Below are 20,315 nucleotides of genomic sequence, written 5' to 3' on the forward strand. Positions count from 1 at the left end.
GCTATCATGGCTCACTGCAGCCTCAAACTCCTGGGCCCAAGAGATCGGCCCACCTCAGCCTCCAGAGTACCCAGGACTCCAGGCGTGCATCACCACTCCCGGCTAATTTATTTTTATTTTTTGTGGAGAGTAGGTCTCCCTGTGTTGCCCAGGCTGCTCTTGAACTTCTGGGCTCAAGCAGTCTTCCTGCCTCTGCCTCCCAAAGTGCTGGGATTACAGATGTGAGCCACCATGCCAGGCTGTATTGCAATAGTTGTGATACCTATTGCAGTAGTCATGAACAAAGTCTTCCTTACCATTTTAAGAAGTGTCCCATAATTTTTTTGTCAGGCCCATCGCTTGCAGACTGTCAGAATAATTTTTTAACAGTATTTTGAACATTACCAGAATTCAAATGCTTGAGGAAAAAGGCTTGTAAAAGATAAGAGAAACCCTGTTTCAAGCCATACTTTTCTAAGGGCGCAAGCGCTCACAAAGGGACCACAAGTTTTCTAATGCCCTGCTGCTAGAAATTGGAATCTGTTTACCTGCTCTCTCTCTTGAGTTCCTGCCAGGAATCCAAAGGAGGTAAAGAAAGGCCTAGAAACTTCGTAATTCCTGACCTGACAAGAGGACATAATTTTTTAGTGTCATTCTTTTGTTTGTTTGTTTGAGATGGAATCTCGCTCTGTCGCCCAGGCTGGAGTGCAATGGCACAATCTCGGCTCACTGCAACCTCCACCTCCCGAATTCAAGTGATTCTCCTGCCTCAGCCTCCCAACATCCCAAGGAGCTGGGATTACAGGCACGTGCCACCACGCCCGGCTAATTTTTGTATTTTTAGTAGAGAGGGGGTTTCACCATGTTGCCCAGGCTGGTCTCGAACTCCTGATCTCAGTGATCCACACACCTGGGCCTCCCAAAGTGCTGGGATCACAGGGGTGAGCCACCGTACCCGGCCAGCATCATTCTTATTATTTAAATCTGACAGAGGAACAAGGTCAAGGTCTTCACCCAGAAACCCCATGGGATTCTATGAATACAAAGCCATATTGATCACCAAGCAGCTAACCCAAGTCCACATAAACCAACCCAGAAACTTGTCTTGAACTTGCATTGCACCCGCATCTGCTGTACAATTAAACAAAAGTCCTCTCAGTATTCATTTTAATGGAAAAACAAGGAATTCTGGCATAAATTGCATTACTTTAAAAATTGGCTTGCATAGATGCACTTGGCTTTTCAAATCCTGGCACTTTATTCTTTCTTTTTACAATATGCCCATTTATTAATATTCTTATTTATTAATTACTTTTAATAGCAAACCACAATTACTTTTGCACCAACTTAACACATAGCTTGCAAGTTCATGTTTTGTCATTTGTTGACTGGGAAAGGAATTTTCCTAAGCATGTAAAATCCCTATAAATTGAATGGCTTACCTTCATTATCATTTGTATTATGATACTAATTTCTAGTAACTATTGAGTAACTTGTCTCCCTTTATTTCTTACCATATCTCTGCAACTAATTAGCCTGTTAGCTTCAATTATGTTTTATTTTAATTTAAAACTGATTGGAAAATCAAATTCTCTTTTGCTACGACCCAGTATAATTTCACTGTGTAGAGATAGCAAAAGCATGTGGACAATCCTGGCAATCACTTTATTTAAATTAATGTTCATGGAGGTGGTTTGCAAGGTTGTGTTTGAAATGCTTGTTCTCCGGTGCCATAAAGAAATAGCACTTGAACATAAATTTAATTTATTTAGTAAGGCCATTTTTACTTTTTGCAGAAAGGGAACACTCGCTAGCAGTTTTGCCACAAGAGTACACTGAACAAAGGACACAGGGTCATTTATAACCTGACGCGTCTACCTTACTGCTGTGTCCGGTTTCCATTGGCTGGAACGGGACCTCACATTCTGTATTTGTCTTGATTGGCTAGCAACTTGGAAGTTTTTAAAAGAGGCAAAGGTAGAGGAGAACAAAGGAAAGAGGAAGTAACTTGTGGAATGCTGAGAAAGGTAAAAACACTTTTAAATAAGGAAGAGGAACAAGCTATGACCTAATGCTTGCTTGGACCAGTATAAGCACGCCAGGGCAAATATTGAGGCTAAATTGCAGGAGATAAGAAGATAAAATACATTGATTCCTTTATTATGGCTAGCAGATATTTAAGAATGTTAGCACAGGTCTTTGAATAAATTTTGCTTTTAAAAGAAGTTACCATTTATTCCTAATTAGACTGGGAGGAACGTCTTTGAAGAGGAACCTCTATTTTACTTTTTACAGTTGAGGAAAGAGGATGGAGGAGAGGACCACAAACTGTCTAAACACATAGCCAAAAAAGAACACAATTAAGATGAGAGATTGGGCTGGGCACCGTGGCTCACTCCTGTAATCCCAGCACTTTGGGAGGCCGAGGCGGGTGGATCACCTGAGGCCGGGAGTTCGAGACCAGCCTGACCAACTTGGAGAAACCCCGTCTCTACTAAAAATACAAAAAATTAGCTGGGTGTGGTGGTGGGCACCTATAATCCCAACTACTCGGGAGGCTGAAGCAGGAGAATCACTTGAACCCGGGAGGCGGAGGTTGCAGTGAGCCGAGATCACACCATTGCACTCCAGCCTGGGCGACAAGAGCAAAACTCCATCTTGAAAATAATAATAATAATACTAATAATAAATGAGAGCCGGGCTTGGTGACTCATGCCTGTAATCCCAGCACTTTGGGAGGCCGAGGCGGGAGGACCACTTGATGTCAGGAGTTCGAGACCAGCCTGGCCAACATGGTGAAACCCCGTCTCTACTAAAAAAAATACAAAAATTAGCCGGGTATGGTGGCGCACGCCTGTAGCCCCAGCTACTCAGGAGGCTGAGACAGGAGAATTGCTTGAACTCAGGAGGCGAAGGCTGCAGTGAGCCGAAATCACGCCACTGCATTCCAGCCTGGGTGAGACAGAGCAAGACTCCATCTCAAAAATAATAATAATAATAATAAATGAGAGACTGAAGTATCTCAAAAGTGAGGATATTGGAAACTTTGGACATTAATAGGGTGGTCTAATGAATACAGACACACTGAAATAATGTGTTCATTCTTAGGCAATTAAGTTCATTGTGTTGCTGATCCCAAGAAACAACATTTTATCCAGACATAGTGACTAATGACTATATAAAATTTTTAAAACATTAGTGTAACCAAACCTATACTCACCCTGTGCCTCTTCAAACTCACACCTAAATTGAGAATGGGACCAAGGAATATGCCTTATTCAAGATTTTAAATCAGACCCTGAAAGTGATTAAAGTGATTATTTGATGACGTTGGTGAAAAATTGTTAAATTGACTATATAGTTCTATAAGATTTACTCTCAATTCGCTAAATAGAAATCATAGGTCTACTTTGAAAGTTAAGTGAGGACTTACTGCATGTTTATGTTTGTCAACGAAAAGAGTCAAACTCTGTAAAATATTTGAAGAGCTTTATTCTTAGCCAAATATAAGTGACCATGGCCCATGACACAGCCCTCAGGAGGTCCTGAGAACATGGGCCCCAGGTGGTCAGGATGCAGCTTGGTTTTATACATTTTAGAGAGGCATGAGACATCAATCAAATACATTTAAGAAATACACTGGAGGCCCGGCATGGTGACTCAGGCCTGTAATCCCAGCACTTTGGGAGGCCAACATGGTGAAACCTCGTCTCTACTAAAAATACAAAACTTAGCCAACCGTGGTGGCACATGCCTGTGGTCCCAGCTACTTGGGAGGCTGAGGCAGGAGAATCACTTGAACCTGGGAGGTGGAGGTTGCAGCAAGCTGAGATTGTGCCACTGCACTCCAGCCTGGGGTGACAGAGAGAGACTCCATCTCAAAAAGAAAAAAGAAAAAAAAGAAATACATTGGTTTGGTCCAGAAAGGCAGGACAACTCAAAACGGGGGCTTCCAGGCTGTAGGTGAACTTAAACATTTTCTGATTGACAATTGGTTGAGTTTATCTAAAGACCTGGGATTCATAGAAAGGGAATGTTCAGGTTAAGATAAAGACTGTGGAGACCAAAGTTCTTTTGAAGTCTTATGAAGTCTTATAGTGGCTGCCCTTAGAAACAATAGATGACAAATGTTTCCTATTCAGATTTTAGTTAATCTCTTTAGGATTAGGAGGGTTTGGAAGAAAAATATCTAGCTATGTTAATATAGATTCTTTACAGATGCAAATTTTCCCCCACAAAGAACAGCTTTGTAGGCCATTTCAAAATATGGCAAAGAAACATTTTGGGGTAAAACATTTGATTTTCTTCCTTGTCTTGTAATGTTAGGCCAGAGTCAGTTTGGAAAGTAAGTCACAATGTATAGGGTTAAATAAAACCCATCTGATGAGAATTTATGATTTGTAGGGCATGACTCCCCAGACCCCTTAGATAGCAATTTGGGCAAGATAAAAAAATCAGAATTTAGTTCTCTTGTGTGACACGGATTTTTTAAAGTATGAATCAGCAGCTGGGTGTGGTGGCTCAGGCCTGTAATCCCACTTTGGGAGGCTGAGACAGGAGGATCACTTAAGCCCAGGACTTTGAGACCAGCCTGGGCAACATAGGGAGACCCCTGTTTCTACAAAACAAAAAAATAAAAAATTGGCTGGGCACAGTGGCTCATGCCTGTACTGCCAGCACTTTGGGAGGCCGAGGCGGGCAGATAACCTGAGATCAGGAGTTCGAAACGGGCCCGGCCAACGTGGTGAAACCCGGTCTCTACTAAAAATTAAAAAATTAGACAGACACGGTGGCACACACCTGTAGTCACAGCTACTCAGGAGGCTGAGGCTGGATAATCGCTTGAGCCCAGGAGGGCAGAGGTTGCAGTGAGCCGAGATCATGCCACTGCATTCCAGCCTGGGAGACAGAGCGAGACTCCATCTCAAAAATAAAATATAAAAAATTAGCCAGACATGGTGTCGCACACTTGTGGTCCCAGGTAGTCGGGAAGCTGAGGTGGGAGGATTGCTTAAACCTAGGAGGTTGACGCTACAGAGAGACCCTGTCTCAAAAAAAAAAAAAAAAAGATGTGAATCAAGGAAATAACCATTAAGGCAAATATGATTTAAGGAAATCTTGGCACTTTAGATACAAGGGTTGGTTCCCCAAAGTTCCTCAGCCTGTAGCCCTCAACATGCAGTTCTAAGACTGGCTAGAGAAGTTAATGTTTATTTAAAAGACAGTTACTTTGTGTATGACTCCATTTTTCAAAAACAAAACGACATTAGGGGACATAGCTTCAAGTCTCCTCTCTGAAATATTTTTCCAAAAATTACAGATTTGAATTCGTACACTCCTTCTTTCCCGTTGCCAACCCATTCTTAATGAGGTGCTAACAAATAGAGAAGTAGCAAATCATGGGCCACTGAAAGAAGAGAAAGGGAAAAAAAAACAAGAGAAAGGAAAACAATAAATTGGAAGAGTAAAATGGAGGGTTGACAGGGCCAATGACATCCAAATAACACTGACATATTGAAACCGTCTTTGCAAAATTATGAGGAGACAGTGAAAGATATCTAACTTAACCGACTCCATCTTGCTTCTAACCTCCAAGCTGTCCTTGTTCATTCCTGGGCATAGGCTGAATTAACTTTGGGAGAAACTAAGTTTATAGTTTATAGTTTAAAGACCACAGCCAGGTGTGGTGGCTCACGCCTGTAATCCCAGCACTTTGGAGGCCAAGGCAGGCGGATCATTTGAGGTCAAGAGTTTGAGACCAGCCTGGCCAACATGGCGAAACCCTGTCTCTACTAAAAATTAAAAAAATATATATATATTAGCCAGGCATGTTGGTGCACGCCTGTAATCCCAGCTACTTGGGAGGCTGAGGCAGGAGAATCGCCTGAAACTGGCAGGTGGAGGTTGCAGTCAGCCAAGATCACGCCACTGCAGTCCAGCCTGGGTGACAGAGTGAGACTCCACCTCAAACAAAACAAAACAAAACAAAACAAAAAACAGATGATAACAGCCCTTTCCCAAAGCAGACCTCCTTTTTGCCTGGGGACTAGATTGCCTTTGTAGACAAACATTAGCCACAAGATTAGAAATTATGGTTTAGCAGTCATGCAGCTGGAGGCTACTACATTCTGACCCTCCATAAACTACTCCTAAAATCAGTGCTAGAGACATTTTGCAGACCCTGCACTTGATGGATCAGCTGGCACCACCCAGATTGATACACTGGCTCATTTGATCTTGTGGCTCCCACCCATGAACTGATTCAGTGCAAGAAGACAACTTTGACTCCTTATGATTTAATCTCTGACCAATCAGCACTCCTGGCTCACTGGCATCCCCCCTACCCACCAAGTTATCCTTAAAAACTCTGCTTCCCAGGCCGGACACCGTGGCTCACACCTGCAATCCCAACACTTTGGGAGGCCGAGGTGGGTGGATCACCTGAGGTCAGGAGTTCAAGACCAGCCTGGCCATCATGGTGAAACCCCATCTCTACTAAAAATACAGAATTAGCCAGGTGTCGTGGTGTGTACCTGTAATCCCAGCTACTTGGGAGGTTGAGGCAGGAGAATCCCTTGAACCCGGGAGGCGGAGGTTGCAGTGAGCCGAGATTGCGCCATTGCACTACAGCCTGGGCAAAAAGAGCAAAACTCCTCTAAAAAGAAAAAAAAACAACAACAAAAAACTCTGCTCCCTGAATGCTCAGGAAGACTGATTTGAGTAATAATAAAACTCCAGTCTCCCACACAGCTGGCTCTGCATGAATTACTCTTTCTCTGCTGCAGTTCCCTGTCTTGATAAATTTGCTCTGTGTAGGCAGCGGGCAAGGTGAACCCCTTGGGTGGTTACAGTATTTCTAGCAATATCTGCCAACTACAGAAAGAAGTCACTTACCTATCAAGTATATGGTAGTTAGAATCAAATGGCTATGGAGAAATGAGGAAGAGAATTTTTTAAGAAATATTCCTCTTAAAATGCTGTTAAATAAAATGTATATGCCGGTGCAGTGGCTCACGCCTGCAATCCTAGCACTTTGGGAGGCCAAGGTGGAAGGATTGCTTGAGTTGAGGAATTCTAAACCAGCCTGGGCAACACAGTGAGACCCCATTTCTACAAAAAATAAAAATATTAGGCGGGCATGGTGGCATGTGCCTGTAGTCCCAGCTACATGAGGAGGCTGAGGTGGAGGATCACTTGAGCCCAGGAGGTTGAGGCTGTAGTGATATCTGATTGTGCCACTGCACTTTAGCCTGGGTGACAGAGAGAGAACTTGTCTTAAAAAATAATAATAAATAAATATAAATGAAAATAGAATAAAATTTATAGGAGGCCTTTGGTTTGGACTGAACTCCCGCACTAGGACCAACAGACCAAAGCAAAATAAAGTCACTCATGTGGAAGTTCCATACCACCAAAAAGCCAAGAAATCTTTTGACCTTCCAAGAAATCAGGAGAGAGATAATAGCCAAATCCCCAAATAGTCCCCTTTGCTTTAACCTTTACAAGGAAAGTAACTTTCTTTTTCTTTTCTTTTTTTTTTTTTTTTTGAGACAGTCTTTCTCTGTTGCCCAGGCTGTAGTGAGGTGGTGTGATCTCGGCTCACTGCGACCTCCACCTCCTGAGTTCAAGCAATTCTCCTGCCTCAGCCTCCTGAGTAGGTGAGATTACAGGCATGCACCACCATGCCTGGCTAATTTTTGTATTTTTAGTAGAGACGGAGTTTTGCCATGTTGGCCAGGCTGGTCTTGAACTCCTGACCTCATGTGATCCGCCCGCCTCGGCCTCCCAAAGTGCTGGGATTACAGGCATGAGCCACCGCACCTGGACTGGAAAGTAACTTTCAAACAACCAATCTGCTTTCTGTTCCCTGTATCTGCTTTCCTCAGCCAGGTTCTGTCTATAATAAAGCCAACCTCCTCTGCTCAGCCCATCAGAACACTGATTTTACTTTATAGAATGAGATGTTGCCTGATTCTAGAATCACAAATTAGAGCCAATTATGATCTTTAAACTAAATCTGTTGCAATTTTGTTTTTTGACAATGCCAAAGAATAGATCGTTTTGCCTAAAATGTATCCAGAATGTATCCACAAATGAATTAAAAAGCAATCATTTCTCTAAAGTCTTTGAGGGCTGAGAAAGAAGTTTTTAGCATTTTTCCCTTCCATCTTGGGGTAATATGCCCTTGTCATTACCTTACAGAAGTTCGCTGTATAATGTATTTTTCTAGTGTGGATTTTTTCTTTACCAGTAGTGAAAAAGCTGTCATTTTGTTGGCTGAGTGACGAGTGGTTTAATGCGTTAATTTTATACACAAACTTTACAAAGCACTATAACCCTCAGGATGTGTTCAAAAGAGTGTTTTTTATTATTATTATTCCCATTTTAAATAGTGTATTTTTTTTTTCAGTCAGCATTAATACTTTTTTTTTTTTTGAGATGGAGTCTCACTCTGTCACCCAGGTTGGAGTGTAATGGCGCGATCTCAGCTCTTTGCAACCTCCATCTCCAGGGGTAAAGTGATTCTCCTGCCTCAGCCTCCTGAGCAGCTGGAACTACAGGCATGGTGGTACATGCTAATTTTTTTTTTTTTTTTGAGGCGGAGTCTCGCTCTGTCGCCCAGGCTGGAGTGCAGTGGCGCGATCTTGGCTCACTGCAAGCTCCGCCTCCCGGGTTCACGCCATTCTCCTGCCTCAGCCTCTCGAGTAGCTGGGACTACAGGCGCCCGCCACCACGCCCGGCTAATTTTTTGTATTTTTAGTAGAGACGGGGTTTCACCGTGTTAGCCAGGATGGTCTCAATCTCCTGACCTCATGATCCGCCCGCCTTGGCCTCCCAAAGTGCTGGGATTACAGGCGTGAACCACCGCACCGGGCTTAATTTTTGTATTTTTTAGTAGAGATGGGGTTTCACCATATTGGCCAGGCTGGTCTCGAGCTCGTGACCTCAGGTGATCTGCCCACCTCGGCCTCCCAAAGTGCTGTGATTACAGGCGTGAGCCACCGGGCCCAGCCAGCATTAACAAATACTTTCATTGTGAACACTGGTATCTTCTCTATGACTACACTAGAATATAATTCCAAAAGTTTATGAGTAATTTATTTGAAATAGAGAATATATTCTCTTTAATCCATAATGAAGCTATCACGAAGCCTGATCATCCCTTCCTGATCTCTAGCTTTCCTCAAGGTCTCATCTTTGGAAACGTCAGTTGTTGAAAACAATTTAGTGAGAATTGAGAAAAACAAAAAGCTGACAGGACAACAACCAGAACATTTCCCACTCCCTGAACAATCTTACCTCCCCACCTTGGCTACACCTGCCACACCCTGCTAGATATCTACACTGAATCATCTACATATTCACCCACTCCCAAACAACTGCCTCTGTCTTTGAAGCTACCCAAAAGAAAAAGACAAAATTCAGGCTCGCTTTATCCCTTCCCCTTCCTTTTCTCTCACAGGTAGACATCCTTTCTCTACTTGAATACCTGGCAACAATTGTCCCTTACAGGATAAAGTCTTTACAAAATAAAGTCTAAATTTCTGGCACACTGCAGTGTGTGGCAAATTTTGTTGTAAAGTACCAGATAGTAAATATTTTAGGGTTTGTTAGCCATCTATGGTCTTCGTCACATATTCTTTTTTTTTCCCAACAATTCCCTAAAAATGTAAAAACAGTTCTCTACACAGACTCCACAAAAATAGGAGTGGGGAATATTTGACCTACAAGTCTTGGTTTGCTGATCCCCGTGTTGAGGAAAAGAGTCAAATTCTGTAAAATATTTGAAGAGATGGATTCCAAGCCAAAGCCCTAAGCAGTTTCCAGCTTGAGTTTTGCTTAGTGATTTTGGGGGCCCAAGATATTTTCCTTTCACAATGTACATTAGTTCGGTCTTGAAAGGCAGGTCAATTGGAAGGGTGGGAAGGGAGGGAACTTCCAGGTCATAGGTGGATTCAAAGATGTTCTAATTGGCAATTGGTTGAAAAAGTTATTATCTAAAAACCTGGAATCAATGGAATCAATAGAAGGGAATGTCTAGGTTGATAAGGGGTTGCGGAGACCAAGGTCCTTATTACACAGATGAAGCTTCCAGGTAGCAGGCTTCAGAGAAAATAGATTGTAACTTTTAAAGTGCCAGACTCTTAGATAATTCTCTCCTGGATCAGAGAAAAGACCTGGAAAGGGAAGGGGATGCTCAACAGAATGTAGATTTTCCCCACAAGAGACAGCTTTACAGGACTATTTCAAAATATGTCAAAAATATATTTTAGGATAAAATATTTCAATTTATTTCAGGGCCTGCTATCGGTCACATGATGCTATACTAGAGTCAGGTAGGAATTTGGTGTCTTATTGCTACAAAGAGTCTGTTTGATCAGTCTTAAGATCTCTGTTTTAATGTTAATGCTGGTCAGTTGTGCCTGAATTCCAGAGGGAGGAGGATATCATGAGGCATGTCCTGAACTGGGTTTTCAGGTTAACTTTGGAATGCCCTTGGCCAAGAGGATGGGTCCATTTAGTTGGTTGGGGACTTAGAATTTTATTTTTGGTTTACACCTGGCATATAGGACTCTTCACATTTTGGACCCAAATTACCTCTCTGGTCTCCTGCTGCAGCTTGCTTCAAGATTCCTTCTCTTCTAGGTCTACTAAACTTACTAAGTTTTCTGAATGCACATTGCTTTTTCCAACTTCCATGGCTTGGCTCATGCTCTTTCCTCTATCTTAAAACAATGGCTCTTATCTGCCTGGCAACACCCAGACATGCATTTTTTAAATTTTCTTTCTTGAGACAGAGTCTTACTTTGTCACCCAGGCTGGAGTGCAGTGGCATGAACAAGGTGGCTTATTGTGGCCTCAACTTCCTGGGCTCAAGGGATTCTCCTGCCTCAAGCCTCCCCAAGTAGCTGGGACTACAGGTGCATGCCACCATGCCTGGCTAATTATTTGTATTTTTTGTAGAGATGGGTTTTTGCCATCTTGCCCAGGCTGGACTTGAACTCCTGAGCTCAAGCAGTCTGCCCGCCTCTGCCTCCCAGTGCTGAAATTACAGGCATGATCCACCACATCCAGCCCAGACATGTTTTAAGATGCATCTTAAAAAGCAAATTCTACAGTTTTTTTTCTATTTCTCCCAAAGACCTTCCTACCTACCTTGTGTTGAATTTCAAGCAGGCAGTTCAGCATTTTGACTAAGCATGTGGATGAACTTTGGGATCAGCCAGACGTGAGTACAAATTCCAACTCTGGGCCAGGTATGGTGGCTCATGCCTGTAATTCCAGCACTTTGGGAGGCTGAGGCGAGTGGATCACGAAGTCAGGAGTTTGAAACCAGCCTGACCAACATGGTGAAACCCCGTCTCTACTAAAAAGACAGAAATTAGCCGGCATGATGGCACATGTGTAATCCCAGCTACTCAGGAGGCTGAGGCAGGAGAATCACTTGAACCCGGGAGGCGGAGGTTGCAATGAGCCGAGATCGCACCGCTGCATTCCAGCTTGGGTGACAGAGCGAGACTCCATCTCAAAAAAAAAAAAAAAATCCAGCTCTGTCCTTCCTTGCTTTGTCTTTGGAAAAGGTGTATAAACTAAAAATAAAACTCCAAGCCCCACAACGGACTGAACTGACCATCTCTTGGCCAACGGGACTGCAGAATAATCGTGGAAACTGAGTTCTCAGTCATGATGGGATAAGAAATTAGCTATCCCTTGTTATACCCCAACCCTGGGTAACCACAGTTAGGCTTTCTTCCCTAAAGGCTGAACAGAAACCAGCCCTTTCAAAGGACTCCACTATTGATTGATATCAACCAATCGCCTGCTGCTTCTCCTCCTTTTTCACCTGATAAGAGATCACTTATCATGGGCCGAAACCAGTGGCTCACACCTGTAATCCCAACACTCTGAGAGGTCTAGATGGGCAGATCACCTGAGATCAGGAGTTCGAGACCAGTCTGGCCAACATGGTGAAACCCCGTTTCTACTAAAAATGCAAACATTAACCAGGCATGGTGGCGGGCACCTGTAATCCCAGCTATTCAGAAGGCTGAGGCAGGAAAATCGCTTGAACCCGGGAGGCAGAGGTTTCAGTGAGCCGAGATCGCGCCATTGCACTCCAGCCTGGGTGACAAGAGTGAAACTCCATCTCAAAAAAAAAAAAAAAAAAAAAGATATCACTTACCATGCAGTGGTTCTGGCCGGTCTATGGACCGGCCACAGTAAAGGTTTTCCTGTATTCTGCTTCACCTTTTGAGGTAAGAGGGCCAAAAACTCCCACCTCAGATAATGCTAACACCTCCGTTTTTCGTACATGGGTCCCATAGAGAGGGATAAAGATCAGTTGTGCATGCACAGGTTTCTCTCATACATATTCGTGACCCTCCTATAGTTTATTAAATATGTATATTTGATCACCCCATTCAGCATAAATTCCTGTTTCCTTTGTTCCTCCCTCAAAGTGTCTGTTTCTGGCTTCTGGCTGGAGACTATGCTTCCCAATCTATCAGAATGGCTACCCCTGCAGGCTACAACCCTTTATGAGAAATAAGGCTCTCCTTTCCAAATGTATAAACCTCATCATTTTCAGCTGACAGGTGTTAGCCTCCTCTCAAAACTTAGAAAGGTGAATTGAACATAAGATAATAAACTCAAGTATGTTGAGTTTTGAACGTGGCTCATAATGAATATTCATGAAAGGTTAGCTTTTATTATTCAGTCATTTATTCACTCACCAAATGTTTATTGTGCACTTCCAAAGGGCTAGGCAGTGTGCTAGGCACTGTCAGTGATCGATCAGCAAACAAGATAAGCTAGTTATCTTCCTAGATGTTAGGGTGTATTAGTCAGGGTTCTCCAGAGGGTCAGAGCTAGTAGGATATATGTGTATATGAAAGGGAGTTTATTAAGGAGAATAGGCTCACACGATCACAAGGCAAAGTCCCACCATAGGCCATCTGCAAGCTGGGGAAGGAAGAAGCCAGTAGTGGCTCAATCTGAGTCCAAAAGCCTCAAAAGCAAGGAAGCCAAGAGTGCAGCCTTCAGTCTGTGGATGAAGGCCCGAGAGCCCCCGAGAAACCACTGGCATAAGTCCAGGAGTCCAGAGGCCAAAGAACCTGGAGTCTGATGTCCAAGGGCAGGAGGAATGGAAGGAAGCATCCAGCCTGAGAGAAGGATGAAAGCCAGAAGAGTCACGGCCAGGTGTGGTGGCTCATGCCTGTAATCCGAACACTTTGGAAGGCCAAGACCGGTGGATCACTTGAGGTCAGGAGTTTGAGACCAGCCTGGCCAACATAGTGAAACCCCGTCTCTACTAAAAATGCAAAAATTAGCCAGATATGGTGGTGCATGCCTATGGTCCCAGCTACTCGGGAGGCTGAGGCAGGAGAATTGCTTGAACCCAGGAGGCTAAGGTTGCAGGGAGCCAAGATTGTGCCACTACACTCCAGCCTGGGCAACAGAGTGATCACAACTCTGTCTCCAAAAAAAAAGAAAAAAGAATGAAAGCCAGAAAACTCAGCAAGCCAGCTTATCCCACCTTCTTCCACCTGCTTTGTTCTAGTCATGCTGGCAGCCCATTGGTGGTGCCCACCCACATTGAGGATGGGTCTTCCTCTTCCAGCCCACTGACTCAAATGTCAACATTTGAGTCTCTGGCAACACCCTCACAGATATACCCAGAAACATTACTTTATCAGCTATCTAGGCATTCCTCAATCTGATCAAATTGATACCTAATATTAACCATCACATACAGGATCAAAGTAAAACAGATAAATACAGATTGTAATTAGTGCTGGGAAAGAAATGTAAAGGGCCTAAGGCCTAAGATACATAATCAATAATCTATTGAATGAAGTCCCAAATTTAATTTAGACAACTCTTCTGAGCTCTTTTGGCCTCCCTTAACTACAAAATAAAGATTAGATTTCTAAACTCACTTCCAACTCCCAATTTTTTTAATTTTATTTATTTATTTATTTATTTTTGAGACAGAGTTTCACTCTGTCACCCAGGCTGGAGTGCAATGGCATGATCTCAGCTCACTGCAACTTCTGCTTCTGGGTTCAAGTGATTCTTCTGCCTCAGCCTCTGGAGCAGCTGGGATTACAGGCACCTGCCACGACACCCGGCTAACTTTTTGTATTTTTAGTAGAGACAGTGTTTCACCATGTTGCTCAGGCTGGTCTCAAACTCCTGAGCTCAGGCAATCCGCCCACCTCAGCCTCCCAAAGTGCTAGGATTACAGGCATGAGCCACTGCGCCAGGCTCCAACTCCCAATTCTTTTTTACTTTTTTTCTTTTTTCTTTTCTTTTTGAGACGGAGTCTTGCTCTGTCGCCCAGGCTGGAGTGCAGTGGCGAGATCTCGGCTCACTGCAGCCTCCGCCTCCTGGGTTCAAGCGATTCTCCTGCCTCAGCCTCCCCAATAGCTGGGACTATAGGCACCCGCCACCACGTCCAGCTAATTTTCCGATTTTTAGTAGAGACGGGGTTTCATATGTTGGCCAGGCTGGTCTCGAACTCCTGACCTCGTGATCTGCCCATCTCGGCCTCCCAAAATGCTGTGATTACAAGTGCCCGCCACCATGCCCAGCTAATTTTTGTATTTTTAGTAGAGATGGGGTTTCACCACATTGGCCAGACTGGTCTCGAACTCCTGACCTCAGGTGATCCACCCACCTCGGCCTCCCAAAGTGCTGGGATTACAGGCATGAGCCACCGCATTTGGCCCATGATAAGTGATCTCTTATCAGGTGAAAAAGGAGAAGCAGCAGCAGGCGGTTGGTTGATATCAATCAATAGTGGAGTCCTTTGAAAGGGCTGGTTTCTGTTCAGCCTTTAGGGAAGAAAGCCTAACTGTGGTTACCCAGGGTTGGGGTATAACAAGGGATAGCTAGTCTCTTATCCCATCATGACTGAGAACTCAGTTTCCAAGATTATTCTACAGTCCCGCTGGCCAAGAGATGGCCAGTTCAGTCCGTTGTGGGGCTTGGAATTTTATTTTTAGTTTATACGCCTTTTCCAAAGACAAAGCAAGAAGGACAGAGCTGGATTTTTTTTTTTTTTTTTTTTTTTTTGAGTTGGAGTCTCGCTCTGTCGCCCAAGCTGGAGTGCAGTGATGTGATCTCAGCTCACTGCAACCTCCACCTCCTCGGCCTCCCAGGGTGCTGGGATTATAGGCGTGAGCCACTGCACCTGGCCTCCAACTCCCAACTCCCAATTCTATGTGTAATATTCCACAGTCAATTCTGGTATTCTCCACCTCCCTGCCCAAAGTACCAGTGTTAGCAAGAAATCTAGAGATCCCAGCTACCCTCCTAAGGTTTCTGTTATGGACTAAATTGTGTCCCCTCAAAATTTATATGCAAAGCCCTACCCACCAATGGAGACAGGGCCCTTAAGGAAGTAATTAATGTTAAATGAGATCATAAGGATGGGACCCTAATCCAACAGGACTGGTGCCCTTACAAGGAGAGTAAGTACCACCTCATCAGGGCCACCCACATCTACCAGAGAGCTCTCCCTCTGTCCATGGGCACACAGAGAATTGGCCATGTGAGGACACAGTGAGAAGACAGCCATCTGCAAACCAGGAAGAGAGTCCTCACCAGAACCCAGCCCTGCCGGCACCTTGATCTTGGACTTCCAGACTCTGGAACTGTGAGAAAATAAATGTTTGGTTTTGTTTGTTTCTTTGTTTGTTTGCTTGCTTGCTTGTTTTTTGAGACAGAGTCTCACTTTATCACCCAGGCTGGAGTGCAGCAATGCAATATCAGCTCACTGCAAACTCTGTCTCCTGGTTCAAGCAATTCTCCTGCCTCAGCCTTCCCAGTAGCTGGGACTACAGGAGCATGCCACCATGCCTGGCTAATTTTTGTATATTTTCAGAGACAGGGTTTCACCATGTTGGCCAGGCTGGTCTCAAACTCCTCACCTCAGGTGATCCACCCACCTCGGCCACCCATAGTGCTGGGATTTCAGACGTGAGCCACCGCACCCAGCCAAATGTCTGTTGTTTATAAGCCAACTGCTTGTAATATTTTTTTATGGCAGCACAGGCAGGCTAATACAGTTCCTCGGCTGCTTTCTGCTCTCTGTGTGTTCCCCAGGTACTAACCAGAAGTTCAAGCTAGGGGTTGGAGAAGGAAGGTCACACATACAGAAGCAAGAACCTCAACCCCTAGAACTGCTATGAAAATCAAACAAAATGCTATTTGTAAGTAGTCTTCCTGTGCTGGACTAAATTAAAAGAACTTTGCAGCTCTCCCTCTCTCCGTGTTTTCTCAGCCTCTGGAATCAAGGGCCTTTATCTCTTCTTCCTATTCTGTGCTGAGGCTTACCATTTCTCTTAACTTTTCTGGCAACCTCATTTCAAGACTCTGAATGGTTATTTAAGACACTGGGCTTTCATCAGTGGCACCCTCATCTACCACTATAGATGTTCATAATTCAAATCTCCACAAGTGTTTTTTGTTTGTTTGTTTGTTTTGAGACAGAGTCTCGCTCTGTCGCCCGGGCTGGAGTGCAGTGGCACAATCTCGGCTCACTGCAAACTCTGTCTCCTGGGTTCAAGCAGTTCTCCTGCCTCAGCCTCCCGAGTAGCTGGGACTACTGGTGCATGCCACCACACTTGGCTAATTTTTGTACTTTTTGTAGAGACGGGGTTTCACCATGTTGGCCAGGCTGGTCTCGAACCCCTGACCTCAGGTGATCCAGCTGCCTTGGCCTCCCAAAATGCTAGGATTACAGGCGTGAGCCATCGTGCCCGGCCTCCACAAGTGTTTTTTGAAGGGGGAAGGGGGACTAGTAGTTATTAACTCCCAGAAGACACCTGGGCCCCTATGTAAATAAATTGACTCTTCCCCAAACCATATCAGCATTCCAAGAGGGAGAAAGCTTGTGCAAAACTTATTTTGTAAATGAACTTGTTCCACCCTAATCCTAACACAATGGGGCCCGCTCACCCCACATTTACATGATTTTAAATGTCCTAAGTGACTCTTCAAAGGCCAGGGCAGTGGCTCACTCCTGTAACCCCAACACTTTGGGAGGCCAAGGCGGGTGGATCACTTGAGGTGAGGAGTTTGAGAGCAGCCTGGCCAACATGGTGAAACCCCATCCCTACTACAAAAAATACAAAAATTAGCTGGGCGTGGTGCTGGGCGCCTGTAATCCCAGCTGCTCGCGAGGCTGAGGCAGGGAGAATTGCTTGAACCCGGGAGGTGGAGGTTGCAGTGACCCAAGATCATGCCACTGCACTCCAGCCTGGGCAACAGAGTGAGACTCCATCTCAAAATAAATAAATAAACAAACAAACAAAGGACTGAGATAATCAATTTGCTATTGAAGAAAGTGTGGTAAAATTGACACTGCATATACTAGTATATTAGAATGTAAACAGGTACAAATTTTAGTAATGTGAATACGCAGTCTTAAAGATGCCCGTATCTCTTGCCTCAATAATCTCACTTAAAAGTCTATGCCAAAACCGGGCACAGTGACTCACGCCTGTAATCCTAGCACTTTGGGAGGTTGAGGCAGGAGGCTCGCTTGAGCCCAACCGTTTGAGATCAGCCTGGGAAACATAGCAAGACCCCATCTCTCAAAAAAAAACCCCAAAAAACAAAAAAACAAACAAAAAAAAAAACAAAGAAAATTATAAAGAAAAATCAGTGCCAGCTGGTCGCGGTGACTCACACCTGTAATCCCAACGTTTTGGGAGGCCGAGGCAGGTGAATTTCCTGAGGTTAGGAGGTCAAGACCAGACTGACCAACATGGTGAAACTCGGTCTCTACTAAAAATACAAAATTAGCCAGGCGTGGTCATGCACGCCTGTAGTCCCGGCTGCTGGAGAGGTTGAGGCAGGAGAATCACTTGAACCCGGGAGGCGGAGGTTGCAGTGAGCCGAGACCGCGCCACTGCACTCCAGCCTGGGTAACAAGAGTGAAACTCAGTCTCAAAAAAAAAAAAGAAAAAGAAAAAGAAAAGAAAAATTAGTGCCATAAAGGAGGAGGAGCACAAGGGTTGAAAAACTACCTATTGGGTACTATGCTTATTATTTGGGTGATAGATTCAATAGAAGCCCAAACCTCAACATTATGCAGTATATCCATGTAACAAACCTGTACATGAACCCCTGAATCTAAAATTTAAAAAAAAGAATACAACTTATATGGTAAAAATTTAAAAATAAAAATAAATCAGTGCCCAAAATTGTATGAAGAATCCTTATGCTTAAAGATATTTATTGTAGGCTTGGTTTTTTGGGGGTGTTTTTTGTTTGTTTGAATTTTTTTTATCATAATGAAAAGGAATAGAAACAATAGGGGAAATGGAAAGTGTCCAACAGTAGATGAATAGTTGAGGAAATTATGGAATGTTATGTTTAGAAAGACTGTAGGGCCGGGCATGGTGCCTAACGCTGTAATCCTAGCTCTTTGGGAGGACAAGGCACGCAGATCACCTAAGATCAGGAGTTTGAGACCAGCCTGGCCAACATGGCGAAACCCTGTCTCTACTAAAAATACCAAAATTAGCCGGGCATGATGGCACGTGCCTGTAATCTCAGCTACTCAGGAGGCTGAGGCAGAAGAGTCACTTGAGCCCGGGAGGCGGAGGTTGCAGTGAGCCGAGATCACACCACTGCACTCCAGCCTGGGCGACACAGCGAAACACTGTCTCAAAAAAAAAAAAAAAAAAAGACTGTAATAGCAGGAAAATGCTTAAGTGAAAAAAATTATATACCAAATTGTATACAGTTTTATTGTGTTGTTTATTTTATTTTATTTTATTTTGCGGCAAGGTCTCGCTCTGTCACCCAGGCTGGAGTGCGGTGGCCTGATCATAGCTCACTGCAGCCTCGACCTCCCAGGCTCAAGTGATTCTCCCATGTCAGCCTGCTGAGTAGCTGGGACTAAAGAAACATGCCATCACACCTGGCTATTTTTTAAATTTTCTGTAGAGATGAGGTCTTACTATGTTGCCCAGGCAGGCTCAAGCTATCCGCCTGCCTCAGCCTCCCAAAGTGCTGGGAGTACAGGCGTGAGCTACCGTGCCCAGCCTTATTGTGTCATTTATTCAATCTCCGCTAAAAAGGCATTAAGACTTGATAGTGTAATGGATCACATTGCAGACCTGATGTAGGCTCTTTGGCATTTATCTCCACACTAGGCTGAACTAAAAGGTTTATAAGGTCATGAAAGAAAAGTGCTGGGTGGAAAAATAAGCAAAGATATCCAGGAAAACTCTAAAAAGTAAAAGCTATAAGAGCGGACTAGTCTGACCAGATATAAAAATATAATTAGTAAAAAGTCAATAATTAAAACAGTGCGATACTACTGCACAAACTGACAGGCTGACTAAAGGAAGAAAATGGAAAGTACAGAATAAAGACAATATATACCAGAATTGAGTACATGAAAAAGGTGGAATCTCAAATCAGGTAAAGATGGACTTTACTAAAAACTGTTTTCAGAAAATGAAGGCTGATACCTGACATCTGGAAAAAGATACAGCTGCATCTGTACCTCACAACATATACCAGAATGAACTCCAAATGGCTCAAGTATCCACATGTAGAAATTGAAATAATATGCTGGGCACGGTGGCTCATGCCTATAATCCCAGCACTTTGGGAGGCCGAGGAGGGGGGATCACGAGGTCAGGAGATCGAGACCATCCTGGCTAACATGGTGAAACCCCATCTCTACTAAATACAAGATACAAAAATAAAAAAAATTAGCCAGGCATGGTGGCATGCGCCTGTATTCCCAGCTACTCGGGAGGCTAAGGCAGAGGAATCACTTGAACCCGGGAGGCAGAGGTTGCAGTGAGTCGAGATTGAGCCATTGCACTCCAGCCTGGGCAACAGAGCAAGACTCCGTCTCGAAAAAATAAATACAAAAATTAGCTGGGCATGATGGTGCATGCCTGTAATCCCAGCTACTCAGGAGGCTGAGGCAGGAGAATCCCCTGAACCCGGGAGGTGGAGGTTGCAGTGAGCCAAGATTGCCCCACTGCACTCCAGCCTGGGTGACAGAGCAAGACTCTGTCTCAAAAAAAAAAAAAAAAAAAAAAAACGGCCAGGCACAGTGGCTCACGCCTGTAATCCCAGCACTTTGGGAGGCCAAGGCAGGTGGATCACGAGGTCAGAAGTTCAAGACCAGCCTGGTGAAACCCCGTCTCTACTAAAAATACAAAAAATTAGCCAGGCGTGGTGACAGGTGCCTGTAATCCCAGCTACTCAGGAGGCTGAGGCAGAGAATTGCTTGAACCCAGGCAGCAGAGGTTGTAGTGAGCCGGGATCACATCAATGCACTTCAGCCTGGGTGACAG

Source organism: Pan troglodytes, chromosome X, assembly GCF_028858775.2.
Source record: "Pan troglodytes isolate AG18354 chromosome X, NHGRI_mPanTro3-v2.0_pri, whole genome shotgun sequence".
NCBI classification, from domain to species: domain Eukaryota; kingdom Metazoa; phylum Chordata; class Mammalia; order Primates; family Hominidae; genus Pan; species Pan troglodytes.